The sequence below is a fragment of the Diaphorina citri genome, unplaced genomic scaffold (assembly GCF_000475195.1).
Source record: "Diaphorina citri unplaced genomic scaffold, Diaci psyllid genome assembly version 1.1 scaffold37, whole genome shotgun sequence".
NCBI classification, from domain to species: Eukaryota; Metazoa; Arthropoda; class Insecta; order Hemiptera; family Psyllidae; genus Diaphorina; species Diaphorina citri.
The window spans coordinates 385107-406163 of NW_007377474.1; the positions used below are offsets into that span (position 1 = coordinate 385107).

Here is a 21057-nt window from a genome sequence, read left to right on the forward strand (position 1 = left end):
TATATGCAATCAATTGTACATTGTACACGCTATGTGACAATGGGTATGTATTAGAGGACCTATATCTACCTTGTAAATGCAGTTTCTTTGTGTTATTATGTCACAACTTTGGTGCTCACTGCAGCATTGTAGGATTTTCCCAATATCTCAATAATCCTAAAATCCAATGTTTACCTACCATGGTGTTGGTGGCACCGGTCGCTATGCGCATTTATATGTCATAGCTACTCATTTTCCTCATGAGGCTGAGTGGGCCCCGCAACAGCCAGTCACGGAATCAATCATTTGCACGATACAAATTTCTTGACCCCACCGGGAATCGAATCCGGGTCTCCCGCGTGCGAGGCGAGCGCAGTGACCACTACGCCATGGGAGCTGACTTTTGTCATGAAAAAACACAGTATACTACGCGTGTTAACAATTTGTTGTCATGTGTAGTATTCTAAGTCCGACCAAGTCGGTCATGTGTGCGGTTATCTGCTCGGTGACTAGGGATTTGCATAACGTACTCACTGTCTTGTCAGGAACAATGAAGCTATCTCATCAGGTAAATCTTGACGTTTCCAGATCAGCACAAAGCTTTTTCAGAGCAGAGCGTATTTGAACGAACGAAGTATGATCGATGGTGAAAATCTAGCGGGATATGCGTGAACCAACCAAAGAGCAAACCGATTGAAATACGTATGCATTCCCAAGCTCAATAAACCTAGAGCTGAATCCTCCTTGCCAAAATAGCTCAAGTTTGTGACGACTGAGGAGGAAACAGCTCAGGTCTATGGCCATTTATTCTTAGATCTTCATTCTTCTCATTAAATCTCTCTCTATCCCCCGTGACCCCTAACCCTAATATCATTGCTGACCTATCACAGCTTCGATTTCTCGGAGGAAGCAGGTTACCATTACACATTTCAACGTAACCCGAAACAGCGAAAAAAGCAAACATAATATTATAAATCGCTGACATCTCTGTCGAAAATAAGCCAAGGTTACTTTTCTCATTTTGACAATAACATAGCAATAGCGGACCAGCGAAAACTGTAATAAAAGTAGAAAAAAATTGGAAACTGGACGTTATACGGCATTTCAATGGTGTATGCCCATATTTTATGATTGTGCACATTTCCATCAATAAAAATGGTGGACGCAAATGACCCTCCGGAGACGAAAATAATAAAAAATTGGAAAAAAACATATTCCCTCAAAAACATACAAAAAATGATGGCTCCCAAGTATTATTATCATAGAGAGAAAGAGAAAGAGAGAGAGAGAGAGAGAGAGAGAGAGAGAGAGAAGTATTTCCATGTGGGTTTCCACCCCTAGGTACTGAAAAATTGTGGTACCTAGGAAAAAAAGGGCTAGAGGACGGGATAGGTTACCGTCCTTTTAGGAAAGAGGTCAGAAGTGATGTTGGACGGAGAAAAATTATGATGAAGAACAGAAGGCATGTACCGTGACGTACGATGCCGGTTTCTTAAGTTAAGTAAGAAAACTCAAAGTTTTATATCACAAAATCAACGTGCAACAGGTGAAATCAACGTAGTGCAACATGTGCTTGTTTTCTTACTGTGGCGTTGTCAAAGAACTCGAGGGATTATCTAGCTTGAACTACATAGGTACATTTAAGTTCTACTCCTGGTCTTGCGAGTCCTTTTTCAGCAGGATAAACAATGGACACACTACGGACTACGGGATAGACATGCTATGACACAGACCCGTAGATTACAAAGATTATATATAAAATAGATATTTACACAAACTGAATTCATATTTCATATCACCAGGGAAATCTATGATCGCCTGTTGTTGCTTCAGTGTAAATGACTACGCCGCATGCGGCATGGTTGCCTAGAGTCCCCTAGCAACAGGCAACCAGCAACAAGCAATCCGCCGCAGGTCGCTGTTGCCTGTTGCTAGGTTAGGTTGCCCCAGTGTAAAGGTACCTTAATAGTTCCAATGAACAGAATGTTTCAGATTATGTATTGTATTTTCCTTCGCTTTGTGCTTGACAATTCACCCGAGAGCGGATTAGATGTACGTTTCTTTGTATTATTTAATGTTCAGATAGGTAGCTGCTTTCTTTATCCCTTTTCTCCTGAAAAGAAAAATGATTTTTCTACTTTGAGAGAGAGAGAGAGAGAGAGAGAGAGAGAGAGAGAGAGAAATCGAATTTCAAACTTTTGTATGGAAGGTAAGAAAAAATCTTGTAAACTGGAAATCAAAAGAAAATAAAAATAAGCTGTTTAATAATTGAAATCTGAAAACATGTTCTCAAATCAAATACAAGGAAGGAACGTTTAGGAGAAAAGGCCGTGAAACATTAATTTTTTTTTATGACCTATAATTTTAATCCCAACGTCCCTGCTGTTATGTGGTGTAATGAAGCGTGTTTAACACATGGTGTGTACTATCTAAAACAGAGCCACTACATAATATATGCTAGGAATTTCCTTTTTTCGCAACGCAATTATTTTGACAATTTTCAAAGGCTCTCTCTCTCTCTCTGCGTATCTAAAAAATACCTACCTACGTGTTTTCTATGTTTTGAAAACACAATGCACACTCCTTTGGGGGCTTTTTAACCTTTTTTCCCCATTAAATACCGCGGGAAATTTATGTTGCTTTGTTCTTTCTCCATGTGCTATGTTGTGTCTATGTTAGTATATTTTTGGTATGTGTTTGATGTGTGTTTTTCTAAACATTCTGCAGCGTGTTTATAGTACTCTAGGTTTATCTACATAGACTTAGAATCTGTGGAAGCAAAAGCTTTTTTTAGCAGCTCCAAGCTCTAAGTTAAAGCATAACTTGAATACCTACTGGATTGGATGGTCGGTCATAAATTGGAAAAGCTTGTATACTGGATGGCCACTCAGAAATAGACTTCACTCAGAAAGGATATATAGGTATTGGGTCCTTGAAAGCACATGGGCCCAAAAACTAATGAACACATGTCCCATGTGTTGGACATTTTTGTCCACATTTAAGAACGGAAGAACAACACAAAGTAAACTTATTCTTTGCTCAATTTGTAACGCGAGAGAATCAGATACTATTTGGCATTTCTTCTGTTGCTGTACCGTTTTTAAAAATGTACGTAAAAGATTTTATTATTTCAATAAAGAATTAATATGTACCTAGGTTTTAAAAATAATCTCAATACTTAGACCATGTTTATAAAATGATCTTTCTTTTCACAATTTGTTTATCACCATAAAAGAATAACACTAATATTGCCCTACAAAAAACAAGTTCTATTAATTTTCTACAATCATGCTCTGGACGTTGGTAATGTGCTGTTGTCGTTCTTGGATTCTTGCTGCTCAGTTTTATTCCTAAGATCAATCAGCTGTTCTTGAGAAATAGACGGAGCACATGGGTGGCAAACCTTATGCTTGTGGTGAGGATTCGATGGAAATTCTTTGGACTCTCGGATCCCTTCGTGAGCTCCACTGATTCCATTATTATACGGGAACGACAGCGGTGGGTCAAAACTTATTCCAGAGGGTTTGAAATGATCCGTACTTTTTCTACTCGTACATGTGCGCATTATTTTCTTTTTAACTTTTTCTCTTAACTGTGTTTGCATGCAACCTTCTTTCTTCAAATTCCAGTCACTCCGATGTACTGCTTATTTCGTCTTTTCTCTCTTTGGTGACTTCACATTAGCTCATATTATAGTATTGTGTTTGTTGGTCTATTTTTAAATTTCCTAATCATTATGCAATTATTCCCTTTGTCACTTTGTCGTTTCTGTTTCTTAAAGTTTTCCACAAATGTCTTTACCTTACAAACACAGTTTTACCTAGGTAATAGGTAAGAATAAGTAAGATCTCAGTCTTTCTATCAGTACACGAAACTCTATGAAGCATGAATCTCGAACTTCATCAATATGCATGTAGCGACTGTAATTTATTACGATAATAGTTAGTAACCAAGCAGACCTACCTATAATTATTATCGTGTTTAAATCTAAGTTATAGTAATTATTGGGGAGTCCGCTTTGATATTGACTCTTCAGAGAGTGCCTACTTATTAGAGGCGATTCTCTGAAGGTTAAGAACGTATTGCTTTGACTTCCTGGCAGTATCGCTGTTCTGTGAAAAATATGATGGAAGTATTTGATAAAAGATACATAGTACAAGCAATTTACGTAGACATACCATGCGTGGATTTGTTTTCTTCGACGTTCAATATGATGTTCATATTGATTTCTTACAACCATATTACTAGACCTTCTGTTAAGTATTTGATAAAAGATACATATGTACAAGCAATTTACGTGGACATACCATGCGTGGATTTGTTTTCTTCGACGTTCAATATGATGTTCATATTGATTTCTTACAACCATATTACTAGACCTTCTGCTAGTAATTATTTTCCTCACAGAATGTTGTACCTGATCTATTCTATGTTCTATCTTGTAAAGTTCGTAGGAAACCATTTCCCCTTTTCGTTAGTAATTATTTTCCTCACAGAATGTTGTACCTGATCTATTCTATGTTCTATCTTGTAAAGTTCGTAGGAAACCATTTCCCCTTTTCGAGGAAGATCTTTGAATTTTGACTGACTCATGGTTTGTGCATTTTTTGCCTTCCGTGTTGGTCAGGTAGTTATTTATCTACTGATTAACCTGAAGTATCTCTAGGTATTAATATTGCGTTGGAAACTTTAGATCTCGTCAGATTGTAGGTATATATCTATATATGTACAATCTATGATTCTCTGTCTTTTCCACATACCCTGTTTCACTGTTTGTCGTAGGTACCCACGTATTTTCTCAAGATGAATCGGATAGACTTACCTCCCTTTCTAGAGTAGATACAGATTACATTCCTATACCGAAGCTTTACAAAGTAAATGATTCAGCTATACTAGCTATGGTAGAAACAAAAGGAATCTGTAATAGCTAGACTCGCTCTCAAAGGGAAAATTACATAAATTCTCCTCTACTTTGGAGCAAAGTGAACGTAAAAGCCTTGGAATATCACACATCCCGTGAAACAAAAGGTACAGAACATACGTTTCGTAGATATACAGATTACATTACTATACCCAAGCTCCACAATGTAAATGATTCAGCTATACTAGCTATAGTGGTAACAAAAGGAATCTGTAATAGCTAGACTCGCTCTCAAAGGGAAAATTACATGAATTCTCCTCTACTTTGGAGCAAAGTGAACGCAAAAGCCTTGGAATATCACACATCCCGTGAAACAAAAGGTACAGAACATACGTTTCCCCGAGGTTTGTGAAAGCGAATTTTCACCGGATGATAATAATAATTAATTTGACAGAAAGCGAATGTTTTGCTTTTCACCAGCACCAAGTATTATAGCGGATAAAGCGCTTGGGGAAAATAATAACAGATTACACAATTCAACATGGTTACCTACCATAATATAGGCCTCATATATCTAGCCATAATACCTCCACACAGGGTAGCATATTGTGCTGTGTCATCTGTTGTGTTCAATGGTGAACCTGCTGAAATACGTTTCATTGTCTTAACAGAAATTCAGGCAGGTTTACTGCAATGGCATTGTTGAATTGGAATATAGTAATTATGTTTGTACGAGTAAGTACAAAATTCTTGTGGTAATTATGTAGCAGTGGCCTCTAATACCCTCCATTAACTCTCAGACCGTGACAGACCGCGGTCTCACAGATCTGGGTCTGTTAGACGTTCTATTTCTCCACCGCATACGTTGAGACCGTCTGAAAGCGTGAGTGGCTTACCTAACAAGTACCAGATACCTAATTACAAATTAGTTGAATGATGAATCTGATGATACATCATGAGATATCATGATGCTCAGTAAAAGTAAAATTGACGATTTCAGTGATATGAAGTTTGTGAAACAATGAAGCCAAGTCAGAAAGCTAGACAGTCTGAACATTTCTAGTAATTGCTTCATGTATTACGTATTTAGGTGAATTTCTAATAGTTCCGATGAACAGAATGTTTCAGAATATGTATTGTATTTTCCTTCGCTTTGTGCTTGACAATTCACCCGAGAGCGGATTAGATGTACGTTTCTTTGTATTATTTAATGTTCAGATAGGTAGCTGCTTTCTTTATCCCTTTTCTCCTGAAAAGAAAAATGATTTTTCTACTTTGAGAGAGAGAGAGAGAGAGAGAGAGAGAGAGAGCATTAACGAAGGAGGGGGAGGTCGTGAGGAAATCGAATTTCAAACTTTTGTATGGAAGGTAAGAAGAAATCTTGTAAACTGCAAATCAAAAGAAAATAAAAATAAGCTGTTTAATAATTGAAATCTGAAAACATGTTCTCAAATCAAATACAAGGAAGGAACGTTTAGGAACTTTGTACATACATCCACATTGTAGAATCTATTTTGATTGTTCACTGCTCTGAAAATAATGCTGCTGGATTCGAAGATTGAAGAAACTATGTGAAGAATGAAGAATTGTATGAAGAAACAGTAAGAATGAAAATATGATGAAAACTATCCTGATATTACTGATTGAAATCATGCTCCAATTCACAAAATATGAGTACTGAGTCAGCTGCATTCGATCTGCTCAATGTTTTGGAAATCCTAACTGTTCTAGATTCACTCATAAACAACAAATATTATAATTTATAGAAGTAAATGTGAGAAAAAATGCTTACCCATTCATCTCTTTATTATTTCAATAAAGAATTAATATGTACCTAGGTTTTAAAAATAATCTCAATACTTAGACCATCATGTTTATGATCTTTCTTTTGACAATTTGTTTATCACCATAAAAGAATAACACTAATATTGCCCTACAAAAAACAAGTTCTATTAATTTTCTACAATCATGCTCTGGACGTTGGTAATGTGCTGTTGTCGTTCTTGGATTCTTGCTGCTCAGTTTTATTCCTAAGATCAATCAGCTGTTCTTGAGAAATAGACGGAGCACATGGGTGGCAAACCTTATGCTTGTGGTGAGGATTCGATGGAAATTCTTTGGACTCTCGGATCCCTTCGTGAGCTCCACTGATTCCATTATTATACGGGAACGACAGCGGTGGGTCAAAACTTATTCCAGAGGGTTTGAAATGATCCGTACTTTGAGGAACTTTGAAGTATGGTTTTAAATTCGGATCATAACCCGATGAAAATGATGAAATAGATGGTGCCTGAGATTTATAGAAAGGAATTTCATTCCAAGAATGGATAATGGGTCTTGGATGGTAAGTATCGTATGAAGAGCCTGGTGTCCACTTGGAGCTTGACGGATAGAAATGACCCTTATCAGGTCGTTGGAAAGATATCTGCGTACCGTAGTGTGGAATTTCATTATCCAAGAGATCTGTCTCCGTTCGGATTTCAGTATGAGTGAGTGGCGTCCTCCAGGACTCTATGGATGGCAAGTTCCCCAAAATGACTGACAGCAAGTAAGGATCCAGACCACTACGATAGGTCACCATTTCTCTTACATGTTGAACCAACTGCTTAGCGAGAAGTTCTTTACAATAGTACAGATTCCTCTCCGAACATTTGGCTAGGACAGACGCCAAGTTTTGTTGCTGGAATTGGTGATTCGGTTGATAGAATTGGTTACTCCACGGTGAGTCGGGTGGTTTGAGATCATAAGCAGTTTACTGCAATGGCATTGTTGAATTGGAATATAGTAATTATGTTTGTATGAGTAAGTACAAAATTCTTGTAGTAATTATGTGGCAGTGGCCTCTAATACCCTCCACTAACTCTCAGACGGTCTGACAGACCGCGGTCTCACAGATCCCAGATCTGTTAGACGATCTCTGGATTTCTCCACCGCATACGTTGAGACCGTCTGAAAGAGTGAGTGGCTTACCTAACAAGTACCAGATACCTAATTACAAATTAGTCGAATGATGAATCTGATGATACATCATGAAATATCATGATGCTCAGTAAAAGTAAAATTGACGATTTCAGTGATATGAAGTTTGTGAAACAATGAAGCCAAGTCAGAAAGCTAGACAGGCATGAAGATGAACTCACAACTCTCACACAGTGACATAAATGAAATGTTTTACTTGGATGGCCATTGTTTTAATGTGAAACTTTACCAACGCATCCCCCTCTTTGGGAAATAGTTCATATAGGGTGTGAATTTAAATTATGTCCATTTCGGTATCTAATGTTTTTGAAGCCTGCGGTTACATTTCACTTGTTCCATCGTGGAATCTGGATGACTGAGTTACATTACATTGCTGTTGTGAAAAACAAATCTCTTCCAATATAAAAAATACTTACGTATTCCATATACTACGGACTGTTTCCCTAATTCCTTCCAGAATAACGCCCACTATTGAATTGTCAATTTATTGTGCTCCCCATTATCAGACAAAACCCAAAGAAGGCTTTGACCTGTCAAATAACCTGTTTTTAATGCGCATTCGTCATAAACGTCCATCAGATCTGAAGTTGAACCAAAGTCAAACCCTGTATATAACAAATCCCTTCCTCCTCGCAATGGTGTACAAATAAGATACATTCAGACATTAGGATACTGGTACATTGTAGGCACTTTAGACTCGAGAGCTAGGTACCTACATAGATTATCTAGCTATTTTCACAGGCAGCAAAAGCATTGCAAGCCACTGTTTCGATGACAATTTGTATGGCCGCCTGAAAACTTTATGAATATGCAATGTGCCACACATGTTGAAAGTGTTCAAACTTTCATGCGTTGAATAAAATTATTTCATGTGCTCCCCTATTCAATCCCTTTAATGCAGGGGTTCTTAACCTTTTAGAATTGGCGGACCACTATTGATAAACCAAAAATCTCGCGGACCACTTGAGATTATGTATGTATATGCAATCAATTGTACATTGTACACGCTATGTGACAATGGGTATGTATTAAAGGACCTATATCTACCTCTCGCGGACCACTTGAAACCTTCTCGCGGACCACTAGTGGTCCACGGACCATAGGTTAAGAATGGCTGCTTTAATGTGTGTGCTGAGAACCAACCTACCTGAATACACCAAAAATGTACGTATTGTATGGAAGATTTTCAGGCGATGTTGATCGACCATAGTGTGAACACTGTTTTCGAGGGACAAGGTCAGAATTTATGTAAAAATGTTAAATTCTGAAGAAATAGAATGCAATAATGACAAAATTTACAAAATATGACTTTAAATTGGCGAACAATTAGTTGAACTGGCAACGTTTCCCCCGCCCCTACCCATATGTAAACAAACCCATTGACAAGGTTTTCTCAACCTTCTTGTAATTCCCTACGAGTATGACTACGTACAATAGGTCCTATACAGGGTTGCCAGATTGTATCTTATTTAGACAATTTGCTATGAAGATAAAAAAAAACGTAAATGCAGTTTCTTTGTGTTATTATGTCACAACTTTGGTGCTCACTGCAGCATTGTAGGATTTTCCCAATATCTCATAATCCTAAAATCACATGTTTACCTACCATGCTGGCACCGGTCGCTATGCGCATTTATTTCTATGTCATAGCTACTCATTTTCCTCACGAGGCTGAGTACCTACCATTGTGTTGGTGGCACCGGTCGCTATGCGCATTTATATGTCATAGCTACTCATTTTCCTCATGAGGCTGAGTGGGCCCCGCAACAGCCAAATGAAATGCTTTACTTGGATGGCCATTGTTTTAATGTGAAACTTTACCAACGCATCCCCCTCTTTTGGGAAATAGTTCATATAGGGTGTGAATTTGAATTATGTCCATTTCGGTATCTAATGTTTTTGAAGCCTGCGGTTTCATTTCACTTGTTCCATCGTGGAATCTGGATGACTGAGTTACATTACATTGCTGTTGTGAAAAACAAATCTCTTCCCATATAAAAAATACTTCCCATATAAAAGGACTGTTTCCCTAATTCCTTCTAGAATAACGCCCACTATTGAATTGTCAATTTATTGTGCTCCCCATTATCAGACAAAACCCAAAGAAGGCTTTGACCTGTCAATTAACCTGTTTTTAATGCGCGTTCGTCATAAACGTCTATCAGATCTGAAGTTGAACCAAAGTCAAACCCTGTATATAACAAATCCCTTCCTCCTCGCAATGGTGTACAAATAAGATACATTCAGATCACTATTACAATGCCAACAACTATACCTACTTACAGTAGAATACGCTCCATAGTAAATCTACCGTACCTACTACAATGCAATTAAATTCTGAAGAAATAGAATGCAATAATGACAAATTTTACAAAATATGACTTGAAAATTGGCGAACAATTAGTTGAACTGGCAACGTTTCACCCGCCCCTACCCACATGTAAACAAACCCATTGACAAGGTTTTCTCAACCTTATTGTAATCCCCTACGTGTATGACTACGTACAATAGGTCCTATACAGGGTTGCCAGATTGTATCTTATTTAGACAATTTGTCATGAAAATAAAAAATATAAATGCAGTTTCTTTGTGTCATTATGTCACAACTTTGGTCCTCACTGCAGCATTGTAGGATTTTCACAATATCTCAATAATCCTAAAATCCAATGTTTACCTACCATGCTGGCACCGGTCGCTATGCGTATGTATTCCATATACTACGGACTGTTTCCCTAATTCCTTCCAGAATAACGCCCACTGTTGAATAGTCAATTTATTGTGCTCCCCATTATCAGACAAAACCCAAAGAAGGCTTTGACCTGTCAATTAACCTGCTTTTAATGCGCATTCGTCATAAACGTCAATCAGATCTGAAGTTGAACCAAAGTCAAACCCTGTTTATAACAAATCCCTTCCTCCTCGCAATGGTGTACAAATAAGATACATTCAGATCACTATTACAATGCCAACAACTATACCTACTTACAGTAGAATACGCTCCATAGTAAATCTACCGTACCTACTACAGTGCAGTTAAATTCTGAAGAAATAGAATGCAATAATGACAAAATTTACAAAATATGACTTGAAAATTGGCGAACAATTATTGAACTGGCAACGTTTCCCCCGCCCCTACCCATATGTAAACAAACCCATTGACAAGGTTTTCTCAACCTTCTTGTAATTCCCTACGAGTATGACTACGTACAATAGGTCCTATACAGGGTTGCCAGATTGTATCTTATTTAGACAATTTGCTATGAAGATAAAAAAAAACGTAAATGCAGTTTCTTTGTGTTATTATGTCACAACTTTGGTGCTCACTGCAGCATTGTAGGATTTTCCCAATATCTCAATAATCCTAAAATCCAATGTTTACCTACCATGCTGGCACCGGTCGCTATGCGCATTTATATGCCATAGCTACTCATTTTCCTCCGAGGCTGAGTGGGCCCCGCAACAGCCAGTCACGGTATCAATCATTTGCATGATACAAATTTCTTGACCCCGCCGGGAATCGAATCCGGGTCTTCCGCGTGCAAGGTGAGCGCAATGACCACTACGCCATGAGAGCTGACTTTTGCCATAAAAATACACAGTATACTACGCGTGTTAACAATTTGTTGTCATGTGTAGTATTCTAAGTGCGACCAAGTCGGTCATGTGTGCGGTTATCTGCTCGGTGACTAGAGATTTGCATAACGTACTCACTGTCTTGTCAGGAACAATGAAGCTATCTCATCAGGTAAATCTTGACGTTTCCAGATCAGCACAAAGCTTTTTCAGAGCAGAGCGTATTTGATTTGAACGAACGAAGTATGATCGATGGTGAAAATCTAGCGGGATATGGGTGAACCAACCAATGGGCAAACCGATTGAAATACGTATGCATTCCCAAGCTCAATAAACCTAGAGCTGAATCCTCCTTGCCAAAATAGCTCAAGTTTGTGACGACTGAGGAGGAAACAGCTCAGGTCTATGGCAATTTATTCTTAGATCTTCATTCTTCTCATTAAATCTCTCTCTATCCCCCGTGACCCTTAACCCTAATATCATTGCTGACCTATCACAGCTTCGATTTCTCGGAGGAAGCAGGTTACCATTACATATTTCACGTAACCCGAAACAGCGAAAAAAGCAAACATAATAATATTATAAATCGCTGACATCTCTGTCGAAAATAAGCCAAGGTTACTTTTCTCATTTTGACAATAAGATAGCAATAGCGGACCAGCGAAAACTGTAATAAAAGTAGAAAAAAAAATGGAAAACCGGACGTTATACGGCATTTCAATGGTGTATGCCCATTTTTTATGATTGTGCACATTTCCATCAATAAAAATGGTGGACGTAAATGACCCTCCGGAGACGAAAATAATAAAAAATTGGAAAAAAACATATTCCCTCAAAAACATACAAAAAATGATGGCTCCCAAGTATTATTATCATAGAGAGAGAGAGAGAGAGTAGTATTTCCACGTGGGTTTCCACCCCTAGGTACTGAAAAATTGTGGTAGGAAAAAAAGGGGGCTAGAGGACGGGATAGGTTACCGTCCTTTTAGGAAAGAGGTCAGAAGTGATGTTGGACGGAGGAAAATTATGATGAAGAACAGAAGGCATGTACCGTGACGTATACCTGTACGATGCCGGTTTCTTAAGTTAAGTAAGAAAACTCTAAGTTTTATATCACAAAATCAACGTGCAACAGGTGAAATCAACATAGTGCAACATGTGCTTGTTTTCTTACTGTGGCGCTGTCAAAAAACTCGAGGGATTATCTAGCTTGAACTACATAACATAGGTACATTTAAGTTCTACGCCTGGTCTTGCGAGTCCTTTTTCAGCAGGATAAACAATGGACACACTACGGACTACGGGATAGACATGCTATGACACAGACCCGTAGAGTCCATCGTTACGAAGATAAAAGGCCGTGAAACATTAATTTTTTTTATGACCTTCTATAATTTTAATCCCAACGTCCCTGCTGTTATGTGGTGTAATGAAGCGTGTTTAACACATGGTGTGTACCTATCTAAAACAGAGCCACTACATATTATACGCTAGGAATTTCCTTTTTTTTTGCAACACAATTATTTTGACAATTTCCAAAGGCTCTCTCTCTCTATCTATCTATCTATCTACATCTCTCTCTGCGTATCTAAAAAATACCTACCTACGTATTTTCTATGTTTTGAAAACACAAAGCACACTCCTTTGGGGGCTTTTTAACCTTTTTTCCCATTAAATACCGCGGGAAATTTATGTTGCTTTGTTCTTTCTCCATCTGCTATGTTGTGTCTATGTTAGTATATTTTTGGTATGTGTTTGGTGTGTGTTTTTCTAAACATTCTGCAGCGTGTTTATAGTACATAGACTTAGAAGCTGTGGAAGCAAAAGCTTTTTTAGCAACTCCAAGCTCCAAAACATAACTTGAATACTGGATGGTCGGTCATAAATTGGAAAAGCTTGTATACTGGATGGCCACTCAGAAATAGACTTCACTCAGAAAGGACCTCTCCTCTCTTTATTTCTACTTTTTCTTTCTTCTTCTCTCCTTCATTCCAGTTCATCTCACTCAAATTACTAAAGGCTATAATCCTTGTCCTGATTGTTTTCTATCCTTCTTTCAACTCGCTTTTATAATACACACTTTATGTCTTTTTTCAACCTTTCTCTCTCCCTCCCTGTCTTTCTCAGTGTTTAAAATTTGAATATCCTTTTCTCTCTCTCTCTCTCTCTCTCTCTCTCTCTCTCTCTCATTATTATTCCTTGTTTTTCAAAGCTCTTGTGATGCTCTCCTATTAAACAACTTTTTTCCCATAGAACCTTTCTAACACCTGCCTGCTTCATCTGTCAATTTCTCAAATTTCTCCCAGGGTTGACTACAAAGACTGATCAACATAAATCAAGGTCTACATGGAACATTTTTTTGACAGTTTGCATGACAAGTCTACAGTTTAAACAAACATGTAACCTGTTGCACGGGAAGAGTACTTGATCTTGAGAAATACTCCGTATTCAACAGGTTACTTGTCATACTGTTACATGTGGTTACTTGTCAGGTTACTTGTCATACTGTTACTAGACTTGTCATACTGTTACATGTGGACCCTGCCTTAGCTGTCAAAATAAAGTCTAATAAGGACAATAAATACCACCCCTGGTGTAGCCTTGGGGCCTAGGTCTAAGGACTATATTTTTCCACCCCTGGTTTATCTCAGCCTGCATAGAGGTTGACCTACAAAGCACAATGTAGGTATAAGGTAAAGGAGAAAATGTGAGAAAGAAAAATATCTCATCTCGTTAAAGAATAACAATTTTCCTGCACAGGTAGCAAACGATCCTAGAAAATCCCTTTTCAAGATAGGAAAAAATATTAAATAGGAAAATATTGTCTCACGCCTCTAGCGTTTAGCTATGGTTGAGATGACTAGGTCTTTTTTTAATGCGGAAAAAATTATATTAATTTTTGCTTCCGAGTTTGACGACTACGACTTAGGTACGTCAAAAATTAACTTGTGACAAAGCATGAGGGACATAACTACCTACTTTTTGAAAAATTTCGCCTGCGGCGCTGAAAATTTTAAGTTCGATCAGCCCAAACTGGGGGCCCCGCGCCTTTGAAACTGCCCCGGGCCCCACGGGGGGCTAATCCGGCCCTGATTACATGAAAGTAAAATCGAAAAATCAAATCAAGAATAATAATAAACTGAATATTAAACAAATTAGGTAGGTACATAGTACTGGTCGAATAAACTACGGGCTAAATAATTCCCGGAGGGACGGGCCCAGCTTGTTGTGTTTAAAATTTGAATCTCACTTCACTCAAATTTGTTAACAATAATTTTCACCTCTACCCCCCGTACTAATTTAAAAGGGGGCAATTAATAATCAGATAACATGTTTACATTGATGTCAATGTACCTACTCTACCTACATTATTGCTACTTTTAAGTGATCATGTTGTCTCATGAACACAAGGTAATGGTAGGTATTATACAATTTTATTAATGTACGTTATACCTACGTTACATAAACATTAATTAATCACGGACCTAAATTGTGATTTATCGCCTCTGTCATTTAACATTTCAGTGATTCCCAAAACCTTTGTTTTAGGCAAGGGCCGTATGAGTACCTCTTATAGGCATATTACTTGTGAGCTTGTGACACGAGCATTACAAATATTTTTTAGTTGATCACATTTGCCAAAAGTTGGTTAATCTATTTTCACCAGGTTTTAGCTTTCCGATGAGCTTTTGCTAGATCTCTCCGAAAATCTCAGTAAAATTTCACTCAATAAGGAGTAGATACCTAACTACCAAGCTGTATAAAAAAGTTATGTATTTTATTAATTTTTTAATCCCAATAATTTTGCTGGATTTGAGGGATTATTCAAGGATTAAAATATTTCTATGTAGAACAATAGACAATGCGTCATGACAATCCTTCCTCCCTATCTCTCGTTCCAACATTCAATTCCCTGTCTACCTTCTCTCCTCCCACACACCCTACTGTTCTACTCTTTCCCACTCCCACGTTTTTTCTCTCCCCCCAATTCCCACATCAGTCCCTGTACTGGAAAAGATACTACCTAGATAATATCGGTAAAAAAAAGAGGTAGGTATAGGTACTTTTTTTCGAAATGAAAATATTTCTCTCATTAAAGTAATGTATATGGATATGTAGTAGATTATCGATAGGTACCTCACATCTCACACCCTCAGCTCATATACCTATACATAGGTTGGTACATAAAATACATACCTGTATGGAAATAATAATTATTATGATTGACAGTCCAGGGGGGGTTGAAATTAATTTAAAGCCCACACACATCATTTTTGCCTTGGGACTTCATGTTCTATTTCGACAAATAAAGCACTGTACCTCTTTATACAGTACCTATCTATGAATTAGGATACTGGTACATTGTAGGCACTTTATAATAGGCTCGAGAGCTAGGTAGGTACCTACATAGATTATCTAGCTATTTTCACAGGCAGCAAAATCGTTGCAAGCCACTGTTTCGATGACAATTTGTATGGCCGCCTAAAAACTTTATGAATATGCAATGTGCCACACATGTTGAAAGTGTTTAAACTTTCATGCGTTGAATAAAATTGTTTCGTGTGCTCCCCTATTCAATCTGTGTGCTGAGAACCAACCTACCTGAATACACCAAAAATGTATTGTATGGAAGATTTTCAGGCGATGTTGATCGACAATAGTGTGAACACTGTTTTCGAGGGACAAGGTCAGAATTTATGTAAAAATAGGATGTTTTCGGAAACATTAACAACACCACCCCTCGTATTTATTTTTTCATATTCTAGATTTTTATTTTCTCCGTTTTTTTTGTCCCTCCTATTTCATTTCTCTCTTATCCTTCCCCCCTCCAAAATTATCCCCTACCTCTCGTTCTCCCCCACCCATTATTGCCGTATCTCTCCCTCTCAATGCTCTCTCCGGAAATTATTTTCCAATCAACAAATTTCATGATCAACTCGACATTGAACTCATTGTTTCTCCATTCAATCTCTATCTCTTTCCCTCCCATATTTTGCCCATTTCTCTCTCGACATTTTCAGCTCTTCCTTCGAGGCATACAATTATTATTTTCGGTTCTCTCTCCCTTTTTCCCTCTCTCTCTTCTCTTCCCCCTCTCCCTCTAACATTCTTTGTTTTTCCTTCTCCTATCCTCTCTCCTTTGTTTCATCTCCTCCCTCTCTCCCTCTTTTCTTTACCTCCTGTTGTTTTCCTTTGTGTCTCTTCTCGATTTTAATGTTGTACGAGAAAAAAAAAAAAAAAAAAAAAAAAAAAAAAAAAAAAATTTTTGCAAACTTCGCCCGGGGGCTTTTGTGTGTTCTCTTTAATATTACTTTGAGCTCTTCTTCCCTTTGCCTCTCTGTCTTCCTCTGCTCCTTCTTTTTATCTGCCTCTTTCGTTTCTTCGGCCATCCTTTGTCTCCTCGTTTTTACCTTTCTTCATGTTCACCTTATTCTCTCTTCTCTCCTCTACTCTTCTCTCTCTTAGAGTCTCTACATACATTATTAAATCCCTCCTCCTTACTTAATCTTGGTCTATATTTTAACTTTCTTATTAACATGTTTTAGCTTAGCTCTATATCTTTATCTTTCTCTCTCTCTCTCTCTCTCTCTCTCTCTCTCTCTCTTTCTATCTCTCTCTCATAATAATTTTTCCTCTTCTCTCTTTATTTCTACTTTTTCTTTCTTCTTCTCTCCTTCATTCCAGTTCATCTCACTTAAATTACTAAAGGCTATAATCCTTGTCCTGATTGTTTTCTATCCTTCTTTCAATACACACTTTATGTCTTTTTTCAACCTTTCTCTCTCCCTCCCTGTCGTTCTCAGTGTTTAAAATTTGAATATCCTTTTCTCTCTGTCTGTCTCTCTCTCTCTTTCTCTCTCATTATTATTCCTTGTTTTTCAAAGCTCTTGTGATGCTCTCCTATTAAACAACTTTTTTCCCATAGAACCTTTCTTACACCTGCCTGCTTCATCTGTCAATTTCTCGAATTTCTCCCAAGGTTGACTACAAAGACTGATCAACATAAATCAAGGTCTACATGGAAACATTTTTTTTTTTTAACAGTTTGCATGACAAGTTTAAACATGTAACCTGTTGCACGGGAAGAGTACTTGATCTTGAGAAATACTCCGTGTTCAACAGGTTACTTGTTCAAACTGGACTTGTCATACTGTTACGTGTGGACCCTGCCTTAGCTGTCAAAATAAAGTCTAATAAGGACAGTAAATACCACCCCTGGTATAGCCTTGGGGCCTAGGTCTAAGGACTATATTTTTCCACCCCTGGTTTATCTCAGCCTGCATAGAGGTTGACCTACAAAGCACAATGTAGGTATAAGGTAAAGGAGAAAATGTGAGAAAGAAAAATATCTCATCTCGTTAAAGAATAACAATTTTCCTGCACAGGTAGCAAACGATCCTAGAAAATCCCTTTTCAAGATAGGAAAAAATATTAAATAGGAAAATATTGTCTCACGCCTCTAGCGTTTAGCTATGGTTGAGATGACTAGGTCTTTTTTTAATGCGGAAAAAATTATATTAATTTTTGCTTCCGAGTTTGACGATGTATCGGAAGCATTGTAAATTTATTGTAATCAGTGGAAGCATTGTAAATTTATTGTAAACAGTGAAATCTCCCTTAACGGACACCTACAAATAGAGGACACTTTTTAGGGAACGGAGACATTTTCTCAGTTTCTTATAGGAAAACTTCCGAATAACGGACACTGGATCAATGGGATTCTATGTATATTGCATACATACTAGGTCAATAGGCAGTACTTCTTAACTTTGGATAAAATACAAACGATTTGCTTATATTTTTACGGCGGATTTTCCCCTACTTCTCGATCAGAAAACGACTGCTACAACACCAATAACTGAGCAGATTTCCTCTGATCCCTATACTAGGTCAAGTTTTTAAATTTCTGAGGAAGCTGAGTGCCACATATGGGCAAAGGTTCTTTTTTCTTCCTTTAACCCTGGTTACGCTCGAGTTGGTTTTTTCGCCCACGTGTTGTTTGCAATATGTACTCCTATAAGAATGGGAAATGTGTTGTTTGGATTATGTATAAAGGTAGACGTTGAATTTTACCTTAACAATTTGTTAACGTGGTGTCTAGGCTCCCACAGTCTGTACTTCATAGCAAAGAATAGAAACGCTCCATCCTGCTGACTTTTCCCGGCCCCACTTCAGTTGCGAGGAGGCTGGTATTTTGTTACCGAATGCAGGGTAAATCTGTCACTGAAAACCTTGGCAGTTATACAGTGACGTCAAACAAAACAAAACTTTCGAGTCACCCTGTAGAATATAACGTGTGAGTTTCGATTTGGATTATGTTTATGAACGGATTGGAAAAACTGCATTACCTTACGAGTATAGAAAAGTAAACAGTAAATCGCTCCATCCTGCTGACTTTTCCCGGCCCCACTTGAGTTGCGAGGAGGCTGGTATTTTGTTACCGAATGCAGGGTAAATCTGTCACTGAAAACCTTGGCAGTTATACAGTGATGTCAAACAAAACAAAACTTTCGAGTCACCCTGTAGAATGTAACGTGTGAGTTTCGATTTGGATTATGTTTATGAACGGATTGGAAAAACTGCATTACCTTACGAGTATAGAAAAGTAAACAGTAAATACAATGACGACTTTACAAACACGCCCAAAGTCAGGCTCGTTTTTAAGACCACCCTCTTGAAGAATCAGGCAAAGTAACGAAGGAATCCCCATGAAAGCTCTCTTTTACTGATCTGTGTCGATGTCGGAGGAAAATGGAAAACTATTGGTTTTTTAGCCCGTCCTTCCTTTATTATTACGATAGTAATAACAAAAGGTTTAGTGTAAAGTGGCGAAGGAATCCCAATGAAAGCTCTCTTTTACTGATCTGTCCTGTCGATGTCGGAGGAAAATGGAAAACTATTGGTTTTTTAGCCCGTCCTTCCTTTATTATTACGATAGTAATAACAAAAGGTTTAGTGGACGGGTCGTAAAGCGTTGAATACCTTCGGTAACTGGAAATCTGGAGACCTTGAAAATCTTGAAAATTCAACTGACATTTTTGGGGGTTGCCGTTTTTCGGCTTTGTTCTTAGATTTCGGTTACTTCTCAGTTTGTTCTCAACCTAGTTTTGCCAAGCCAAATTTTGCAGAATTTTCAGAGGGCAATATTTGCATACACTTGCATTATTCGAGATAATAAAATAAAATACGTAATGGATATAAATTTTGTTAAGAATACGAAGATGGAGAAACGTCACAGAAATGTGAAACTCTCTCAGGAAATATGAGATGCTAGATGGCATCCTTGAGTTAGTTGACACAATATTAGGTATTAAGACACTTTTGGTGCGAAATTACTAAGTGCGACCACCGCAGGTATGATACGAGACACTTGTTATAGTCTAAGTAGGAGAAAGAAGAATAGTGAAGGGATGAAAAGAACTAAATTACTAAGTGCGACCACCGCAGGTATGATACGAGACACTTGTTATAGTCTAAGTAGGAGAAAGAAGAATAGTGAAGGGATGAAAAGAGTTATAAGTAGTAGGGGAAATGGAAAAGAAGGTAGAAGAGGAATAAGTGGTTGAGTTGAGGAGAGAAATGAGGGAAGATACGAGTACATAAGATAGTTGGAGAAAGTTCGGAAAGAAGATGGGAGAGACACTCTACCCATTCCGGGAATAGGAAAAGACAAGGAGAAAAAGGAAGATGAGAAAAGAAAGGGAGGAAGCGAAAAATGAGACCAATTTCTTTTAAAAGATATACGGTGAGACAGGAGAGAAATGAGGGAAGATACGAGTACATAAGATAGTTGGAGAAAGTTCGGAAAGAAGATGGGAGAGACACTCTACCCATTTCGGGAATAGGAAAAGACAAGGAGAAAAAGGAAGATGAGAAAAGAAAGGGAGGAAGCGAAAAATGAGACCAATTTCTTTTAAAAGATATACTGTGAGACAGAAGGGAGGGGGTAGATAATAGTATTAATTATGGAGGTTCCAAGCTACAAGAAATAGAACACGAAATGAGGGGAGAAGGAGGGGAAGAGGATATTAGTAATCATAGGAGACAGAAGAGTAGGGAGATATGGATCATTAAGAGGAGGAAGGTAGGGGAAGAGTCATATTTAGCATAGATTCATAGAGGGCATTAGGAGGAAGGAACATTGAGGAGGTATCAGAGGGGATTATCAGGAGGTAGGTTATGCTCAACTTTGGACAATATTGTTGAACATTTTCCAACTTTGGGAAAACTTGCGGGTGTTTTGCTCTTAAAGTGCTCCATTTGGTACTGGAAACAATGTGTCCAATTGGTTGAATTACCGTCACTTGACGTCATAGTAGTGTGGCTGTCCTGAACGAAACTACCTACAATATTATGGGAAAACTTTAACCTACCTACATCTTTCTGACTCCCCATGACTTCAGGTGACGTGACGTGATGGTAGTGTTTCTACCTTACTTAAGGTGCATCTAAGTTGTCCAAAATGATTCTTCAGCGAGGAAGTGATGTTACCACAAATTCCTCTAACGTTATTCTTCGCTTTCTTCGTGATGTCTCACTTTCTTTCTATTGTTTTCAATTAATGTTACTTTGCTCCCCAAGTCTCTGGGTTCTAGAATGTTTCAGGAAAACTTCACTCTAATGATGGTCGTTCTGATATCGCGAGGAAAAGTTGTGAAGGAATC

The 21057-nt window shown here is 37.9% G+C and overlaps 1 non-coding gene across 1 annotated transcript; it reads right to left on the minus strand.

Moving 5' to 3' along the window:
- Nucleotides 1-304: 304 nt before the first annotated feature.
- Nucleotides 305-376, minus strand: Trnaa-cgc. The gene has a single exon. It is a non-coding gene; the product is annotated as a tRNA-Ala (tRNA).
- Between the last annotated feature and the right edge of the window lie 20681 nt (nucleotides 377-21057).